Source organism: Octopus bimaculoides, chromosome 12 (genome assembly GCF_046866305.1).
Source record: "Octopus bimaculoides isolate indiv1 chromosome 12, ASM4686630v1, whole genome shotgun sequence".
Taxonomy (NCBI): Eukaryota; Metazoa; Mollusca; class Cephalopoda; order Octopoda; family Octopodidae; genus Octopus; species Octopus bimaculoides.
In genome coordinates, this window is record NC_142939.1 from 69,023,612 (window position 1) to 69,033,244 (window position 9,633).

Below are 9,633 nucleotides of genomic sequence, written 5' to 3' on the forward strand. Positions count from 1 at the left end.
AAATAGCCGGCAAATTATATATATATATATATATATATATATATATATATATATATATATATATATATATATATATATATATATATATATATATATATATATATATATATATATATATATATAGGAAAGAGACAACATTTCATATCAGAAGAGATACATATACAGATATTACATATGATCCGCGAGTCTGGCGCAGGAAGACCCCTATGGAACTACTAAAGTTCCTAATGCGGATAAGATTAAGATTAAAGCGATGTTTAAAAAAATGACAACAACATAGAAATAATATGCTAATTATCACTGACTACTTATTAACGAATATCACTTGGAAAACTAACAATTAACATGAATTAAATCGGAAAAGTTTGAACAAAGGGGTGGAAGATGTAGAAAACAAAAATTCTTCTACATCACATATGAAATGATTCACCAATTTTAAAGATTCGAGGAAATTCCAAGAGAAATTTAGAAAAGAATAATAAAAGCAATCAGACGAAAAGCATCTGAAAAATATAAGGTTTCGAATTATGAAATATTCAAGTTATAAATACATACGATTATACATCTGCATTTTTAAAAAAGTTGGATCTTGCGATACTTTATGCAATAAACATAGATTACTGACTACCATTTTATCAATGGAGGGAGAAAGCTAGTTAAGATATTTTGCCGAAATAGTAAATCCTATTTTCTATTGCAAGAAGCTGATCATTGGACATTTCACAATCATCTCATTTTTAATTTAAGTTTGCCAGACTTTTTCATATCATACTTCAACGTCGTTATATGTCTAACAGTCTGCATGTAACCTAAATCTTTCACCAACGTACACGTACAGAATATATATATACATATATATATACATACACAAACACACACACACACACATATACATGTGAGTTTGTGCTTATATACACATACACACATTTTGTCAACTCTTCTAATTAAATATTTAGGCCGACAAATGGAATTAAAGAGAACACACTGGTGTGGCTAAGTTTTGTGTCTCATAGAAATAAACGAACAATAGCAGCATTAATTCCTCACTACTAAGACATTGCTCAACTTTGAGACTAGCAGATATATATGTAAAGAAATAAAGATCTACATGGAAATGTTTATCCACTTCTCGGGTACGCTTTCTTGGTAAGATGGGCACTTCTATAATTGACAACGATCAATTCATTTGAAAGAAATTATTTTAAACTTTGATGAAATTTTTGATCCCGGGACAGCAATTTGACAATTACACCATTTGTGTCTTTGGCAAAATGTTGAACATCGAATTTATATAAAGAAACATTATAAATCTGAATATATATTGCAACATTCAAAACAGTGTTATTTCCACACCGTCCAAAATCTGAGTGGAAGATATTTTAGAGATAGAAACCTTAATTTTATTTTCTCTGCCGAGGTTGCTTAAACATTTTGCTGTTATAGGTTCTCCCAATTCCTTTTTGGTTCATGCAATAAGATATTAGTCAAGCTGGAATAGATTCCGGTTTGCAGGTTCTTTTAGAATTCTGTTTTAGATAAGAGAAAATTCACAAACACTGTTTTGTTGTTGTTACTCTTTTGAATATAAAGTCGCAACATGATGATAGTTATAATGAGAATGAGGACGATTATGATGGAAGCAATTTTGTTGATGTGTGACGTGTTGGAATCTCATATTCACAGGAAAAAATGTTCTGCGGTAAATCATAATAAAAATGATGTTTTTGTCTGAAATATATGACGTGTTTATTTTCATTTTTTATATTTATTTTGCTTCTATTTAGCTTCCCTGCAGCTAACTTTCTCAAACATTAACTGATATCAATTTCAACGCATTTTAACGTAAGTAGCGTTCACCTCATAAATATAATGATATGACTATTTCAATTATTTATGATAAAGTATGCCATGTCTTTTAAACAAACGCTTAGCTGTCTAGATTTTTCAAACTCTCTCCGCAATATTTGCTCAGGCGACTTCATCTTTATTTGAATAAATAACCGACGGATGTATAGATTCTTTCATGTAAATAATATGGGGTTTCTTTTAAAAATTTTGATTTTCTAATCATCTTAAAAGCTTGAAACAGCTTAAACATTACGGAAATGATAGTCTGCGAGGAATCTGGATGGTAAATTATGCACAACATGTGTGTAATTTTTTTTTATTTCATTTCAAAGAAAACGTCTATTTAAATAAAGTTCCTAAATAATTTATTGAGATTGTTGACAGTTTTCCCTAGCAACTAAAAAATGTTGTTTTGTATAATTCATGCCTACTGGCAGTTACAGAAATGCTTGCAAGAGACAAATAAATGTTATTGTCAAGAATGTATTAGATAGGTGAATTATCGAGATTATGGTGAAGCGACAGCACTAATAACTTTAATCCATATTTATAGCATATTTTTGTGAAGCATAGTGAGAGGGATGATTGAAACAATCCCCAGTTGTTTTTAGTTAATTGCTCATGAAATGTTTCAAAATCGACTGTGATGTGTTTTAAACTCACAACAGAAATGGTAACCTCAAATAATACGAATCATGATTCTTCCATTTCTTGTATTCAGTGCAAAGTGTTGATTATGGCATCAGCGAAGTAAGACACCGTTTAAGTAATTTAATTTCAGTTTCACGCGAAAGCGGAGAAGTGGTTTAAGCATGCAACACACAGGTACACGACAGTGACCTAGTTACAATAAACCGAGATTAAGAAGACAAATCAAAACGAACAAGCCACTTATACTGATGAAGGTCAAGAATAAAAAAATCTCTGTATTATAAATATATCATGCCATAAGACACCAAGGGAACTGGAGAAACTACGTCAGAAATAAATTGTGACAAAATTTTATCATGAAACATTGACATGAAAAGTTCCAAATAGTGAATACTTTTATTCAATTGTATGAAGTCAAAGCGAGTAAAGGTAAGACTGCTCTGCATTTGGGAATTTTTAAAAATTATTTTGCTCACGTAAAGATTTTCAATAAATCTAGAATTAATGATAATTAAAAAATGTGAACTTTTAATAAATTGATACTTTATTAGAAAAAAAAAAGTAATCATGGAAAAGCATATATATTGTTAGTTTTAAGAACGTGTGTATTCCAAATTAACATGAAAATGAATCCTGAATCATCAAATGAAATAAATGTAAAAAAAAAAATATGCTCCTAATAGTTAGCATACATATTGATTCAAAGGGAGGAGGACAGCTTTGAATTCCGCTTGTGCTGTACATCCAGACCATCACGTTTCAATGACCAGCAGATCCGTCATCATGCTGACATTCCATTTGCCCTGGCATCGAGTTTACATGGTGCAAATATCCTGATGAAACCACTCTCCTTGTTCTTTGCTGCAGTCTTTACAATTATTCGAAAAATAGTCATGATGTGAGGGCAAAAATGCATCATGTCACTCATTCTAGACTCAAGTTGATAGAAACTTAAGATCAGGTCTTGGATCATTTTTCATATTCTGAGGAGCGGCTGTTTCCCAAGAAGGTTTGAACAATCTGCCCGAAGGAAAACCAGACAGTCAACTCGACACCTGCTAATGCATCCTCAAAATACTTGTCCTTCTTGAATTACCGAATCTGAGAACCAATAAAGAGTCCTGCTTTTAGCTTGTCTTCACTTATACGAAGGAACTTTGACTCAGGGTACCTGAAAGCCGCTCCATTCTTGTTCAGCGCCTTCACAAAATTTTTCATAGGCCCTAATTTGTGGTGGAGTGATGGCAGCAGAATTTTCTTGGAGTCAACTAGTGGCACATCTTTCACGTTATGATTTCTGGGTAAGAAGCTGTTTCTTGGTGGCCAGTCCTTTTGCTCATAATGTGGGTTGTCCGACCTACTATCACAAAGTCAAAGGAAACAGGGATGCGTTGTGTATCCTCCTTGAAGATCTAGTGGAATAGCAATAACTTTTAAATCATCACAAATGAGAAATTGCAATTATGATACTTGATGGCAGTTATTAGTGTCTTCATATTTTCATAAGTTTCTGCCATTTGGACCCTATGGCCAACTGGAACAGATGCAGCTGTCTTGCCATTGTAGAGAAGAACAGCGTTTAATGTTCTGTTTGAAGAATCAACGAAGAGCCTCCATTCATCTGCTTTGTACAACATCTTCATGTGTTCAATAAGGCCTTAAATAGATTTAACAGAAAGCTAAAGAATCCGGTTTGTTAAAGAACTGAGCGAATTCCACTTCACGATGACAGCACCAAGCTAATCTCATTTCAGGAGCTAGACGTCTATGATTCTTTAGTCTAGAGACAAGTAACTGCGCACTTTCTTTTAGAACGCTAAGTTCCCTCACGAAGTAATTCAGCTCAACTTGAATGAAGAGCTTGGTATTGGTCATATTTTGGTAGTTTATTCCTCGTCGCTGGAATAATGTTTGCCTCTCAAACCCTCTTTCATGGGGCCGAAGAGATGATAGTCTGAAGGCACTAAATCTGGTGACGAGGAAGTGAAAACTGTAGCGAAGAAGTGGCTCAAAGAACAGTCAGCAGAATTTTACGGGGCAGGGATACATGCTGTCATTCGAAGGTGGAACATTGCTCTTGAGAGAAAAGGTGACTATGTTGAGAAGTAGGAATGTGATCCACAGAAGACCAGCTTCATTCTGATGTATGATACATGCTCCTGTGTTTGTAATTATACCTGTCCTAAACAAAATGGCATTAACTTTTGACTCACCCTCGTACTTTATCACTTGCTTATGTCATACAAAGAGAAAAGTAACTTTTCCGTATAATTTGAGAACCTGATGTGTTAGAGAGATGAATGAAGAATAAACCCCATGAATCCCTATTTTTCATATATACTTCGAAACAAATACCACACAGTCAAAATCATGCAGACCAGTGTAATATACACAAAATGATAATGCAGAAAATAAGATGAAACTACAGAATATATGGCAGTAAAATTAATTTCACGAGCCAGTGTTTCCAAAACACTATATATAGTTGCATGTATTTGCTAAAACGTAGTATTTAGCAATAGAGTTGAAGGTTTCGTACAACGAAAATAATGCTGTCCTTATAGAATATGCTGAAAGAGATGCTACAAATGCTACAAGCAATGAATGAATGAATGAATGAATGAATGAATGAAAACGACTTTCCCTCTGAATCTCTGTACTGCCATATTGTCCTTTTGCAATGTTGTGAAGTAAATGGGAATAGTTAAACATGAAAAAAGCTCCCAGTATCACTAAAATATATTAAAAAGAGATCTAATAAACCAATGTGAAAATAGGCGGTTGAAATAAAGGAACGGGATCGGATGCATCTTCACAGACGATATAAAGCTGGAAGTCCTGTTAGTAAGCAACGCGGCCCTGAGTTCAAATTTGTGCCTTCTAATATTAATGACTTATGAGGAGGGGGATGTGTTAGGAATTTAGAACAAACCATATTGTTAAAGACCATACTAATGACTTGTACCCTAGCGAATGCATACTGAGAAGAGGGTGTACTTTTAGTCCTTTCTTCAATGGAAAATATTGAAACCAGGTGCATCGAAGGATGCATCTGGTTTCAATACCGCGATTGACAGCCTAACGGAACTCGTTGGTACGCTATCCCAACGTAATTAGAGACTTCTCATTCATATTCAGTTGGGTTAGGCTTCAATTTTTCATGATTTTCTTAAAGTATACCAATTTTAAATATTTTAGAATATTTATGTAAACCATATCTTTACTTAAGTGACTATTAATACTGGCTGACGTTTGAAGGGAGATTAATTCAGTTAACTGTGGTGAATCATGCGTGACTTTAAGAGTAGTTTTCTTGAATAAGGATGAAGCATACACAAAGGCCAAGCAGGAGCAATAAGCAACCACCCATACAATTGTGATACAGCAGTTGGACGACGAAAGACAAGTTTCAGGTTCAAAGAAATCTGTAACGGCCTTGACTCTCAGTTTGAGGTTTTATTCGTGATAAAAGTATGGGTTGGTACTAAATGCAGGAGACACGAAGAACCACATTAAGTGTGATGGTATCTACACTGACATACAAATACTTATGACGCTCGAAAATTACAAGACTTCCATCAGATCCGTATCCGATCATGGGTGCGATCAGAAGGACGATGGAGTTGATAGTGAATTTCAGGAAATCGATTTTGATTAATATGCAGAAGCAGAAAGCACTTGTCTGAATTCTGCCCACGAGGTAGAAGAAACGTGCATTAGAGACATCGACAGGTCCCAGACAATCATGCTGCTACAACTACAACCCCAACACCAACGACCACCACGACCATCACGCTGGCAATTACCTAAAGCTATTCATTTGGCAGAATCTGTAGTACTGGATAAGGCGGAGACGTATAGAGTTTCTTTGAATATGACATGTTGCGATTAAGAAAGGGCAGGGAACAATTTAGTTTGCGTTTATATGTTGTGGGAGATGAACAGCTGAAGTTCCTCTACATTCAGGACAAGTTTGTCGTTATTGGGGCCAAACGGGTAAGAAGTATGGGTTTAAGTGAGTTATTAGTATTAGCGTTAATAGCGGTGCTGATGTTGGTAGTGAGGGGGTTGCGGTGGGGTAAGTTGGCACAAATTTGCAACGATATGGAGTTTCGGTTTGTCTTGGAATCATTGTGTGAGAATAAATCTTGGACCCAAGGTGAAAGGTTCAAATTTAGATTCGGCACCAGAAACTCAGCGTTGAGGATGGCCATGTTGATTTAACCTTAAACTTCGTTGCGTGTATATGTGTCTCTGGAACATTATATAGACATGTGTGTGTCTGCATATGTGTGTGCGTGTGTGTGTCTGCATGTATATGCGTCTATGTGTAAATGTAAGGCTGTATGTAGGAGTGCATCTTAATATGTTATTTGTATATTCAAATCCTTACCTGCAGCACTTTCACACGCACGAATTCACTAGCGTCAACACACAAGCGTGCGCACACACTCGCATACATCGTAGACATATTTAAAACAGTTTTATCAGATTTGTATATTATTATTCATATTCATGCTGTGTCTATCACTGATACTACATCCTTAGAATGTGCTCAAGTTACGTAGCTCCTCTACATTGCATCATCACGCCAGTCCTTTCACATCTCAATGCAGTTGTTTATTTAATCTCGCTTCTGCCAGTTAGCTGTTTCTTCCTCTCATTCAAGTTAGTTTCCTATCACGTCTATCTCGCCAGCTATCTTCTTCTACGCCCTTCATTACACATCTTTATTATCTCCCTTGCATTCTTTCATCGTCTCTCTCTCTCTCTCTCTCTCTCTCTCTCTCTCTCTATCACACACACACACACTTTCTCTTTCTCTCTCTCTCACTTTCTCTCTCTCTCACTTTCTCTTTCTCTCACACATATGGGCACACATGTATGACATTTTTCATATATTATGTGTGTGTGTGTGTGTGTGTGCGTGTGTGTGAGCGTAATAATATTAATAATAATATGCCCTGATGCAGTACCAGACAGTGGTTCTCATGGCTTCTTATCTTAACTGATTGTAGGTGTTATCATGTACATTGTTTTGTCTTGGTATAAAATATGGCCTACAGCAAATATTCTGCTCAATACCACAGATTTGCTTGTCAGTTGCTTGATCTTAACCAGTTGAGCACGTTCCTTGATAGCTGACAATATGTGCATCTCTGATCACGAGCAGAAGTAGTGGGGGAGCATCATAGCCATGTGTTGAGAGGAATTCTTTGGGGTTTGGATAATTTACCTTTGGAAACATGGGTATTTCGTTCAACATCCTCACACCATTATTCAAGGACCTTTTGAGCGGAATGGGCTACTCGACCTGAAGAAAATTCTAACTGGGCCCCACCTGCAAGGTCATATATATATATATATATATATATATATATATATATATATATATATATATATATATATATATATATATATATATATATATATATATGTGTGTGTGTGTGTGTGTGTGTGTGTGTGTGTGTGTGTGTGTGTGTGCGTGTGTGTGCGTGTGTGTTCGTATACATATATACACACAGTCATAAATATATGTATGTATGTGTCTATGTATGCATGTATGCATAAATGAGCATAAGTCCGAAACTCCGATCATCAGATCAAGATTAACTAATTTATTTAGAATCCCTCTCCCCCATTTCTTCCCACAAGCCCCCTCCCACTTCCGTGGTTTAGCCTCCATTTTGTGAACCATCAGACTCTATAAACAATTCTAATGTTGGGCCATTTGCCATCAACCAATCAGTCTGCACCTGAAACATTGCCATTTTCTTCTCATTTTCTTTTTGTTTGTTTTTGGTTTTACTTTGCCTTGTTTTCTTTTCAGTTTAACATTCTCCATTAAACAGACATGAAACATTCCCACAGATTATGTGGAAGGAAAGTGTCTGAGTACCATTTAAATCTTAGTTTAGTGCACACAAATAAATCACCACCACCACTACCATCATCATCATCATCTTTTGTAAATTTGACGAAATCAAGATTAGTTTAGAAAGACTGATGCCGCTGAAAACTACTCTATTTCTCTGCTCTCTATCGCCCGGAGATTACAAAGAGGGGTAGGCCTTTGATAATCTTGGTAATTCGGGTCCATATTATTGGCACTGTAACTTAAGGAACTTTGTCACCAAAAGGACATTCTTTATGAGTACTTGTAAGAAGAACAAGTATCTTCTAAAGAAAGCTTGCATCCGAATCCCTTGGCGACAGAAAGAAATTAAGTTGATTTAGAAACCTTAAAAATCTTATTTGCACACATTGCATTCTTACATCCAAAATGGTGACCACACAGAATTATGCCACCCAATAAATCACAAAAGAACAAAAATTCAAGTCCCACACGTAAATGTAAAAGGGAAAGGGAAATGAAAAGTATAGTAAACAGTAATTAGGAGAAAATGCCCTCAATTCTCAAATAAGTTATTTCGAAGGCAGCGACAGTAATAAGAGCAGCAATATCAGCAGCGAATGGTACACGAATAGGAGATGTATTCAGTTATAAAAAACAACGCAAGAAACTTACAAAGCTTAAAGCAAAATAGCCCAAAGAAATAAGAGATTTCCGTGGGACCATAAATAAAAGGCTGTACAAAGAAATGCTTGTGTAGTCACCGCAAAATAACCAGAGAAACTGAATGTCCGTCGCTCAACAAAAATAGGGTAAGTGAATCTCTTCATTTTCTTTCTCTCTGACAAACATTCCGTTGCTCAGAATAGGCAGTGTAAATGCACATGGCCTAGGGTAGCATTGGAAAAAGGGCCACCTACTCATTGATCGCAGGTCAATAAGTTTAGGTATTGTGGTTCTCAGTGATGCCAAACTCCTCGATCGACGTGTTTTCAGGCTTTTTTCGGTGGATACAAGATTTGCTTATCTCCATGTCAACTACGAATGAGAGGTGGAACTGTGGTGCTGTTCCAGAGAGGTCTATCTCGATAAGGACAATCTTACACGTTAAAGAAGTTAAGTCGGTTGTCCGGGATGTGAACAGTAGCTACGGGATGCCTTCAGATTGGTAAGTGTTTATGCTCCGACAGGAGCAGGGCGATCAGATTTTTTCAGACGTCTGGAGGTTTTACCGGAAGCGTCACGACCTCTAGTGCTAATTGGTGATTGGAGCGCCCTCT

The 9,633-nt window shown here is 36.0% G+C and overlaps 1 protein-coding gene across 1 annotated transcript in view; it reads left to right on the forward strand.

Annotated features, from left to right (window-relative positions):
• LOC106883002 (uncharacterized) overlaps nt 1–1,736 on the forward strand; it is a 34,440-nt gene extending 32,704 nt beyond the window's left edge. The window contains exon 3 of the mRNA XM_014933860.3: nt 1–1,736. This exon is cut by the window's left edge and continues 309 nt beyond it. The gene's annotated coding sequence lies outside the window, so the exon portion shown is untranslated.
• Nucleotides 1,737–9,633: the final 7,897 nt, after the last annotated feature.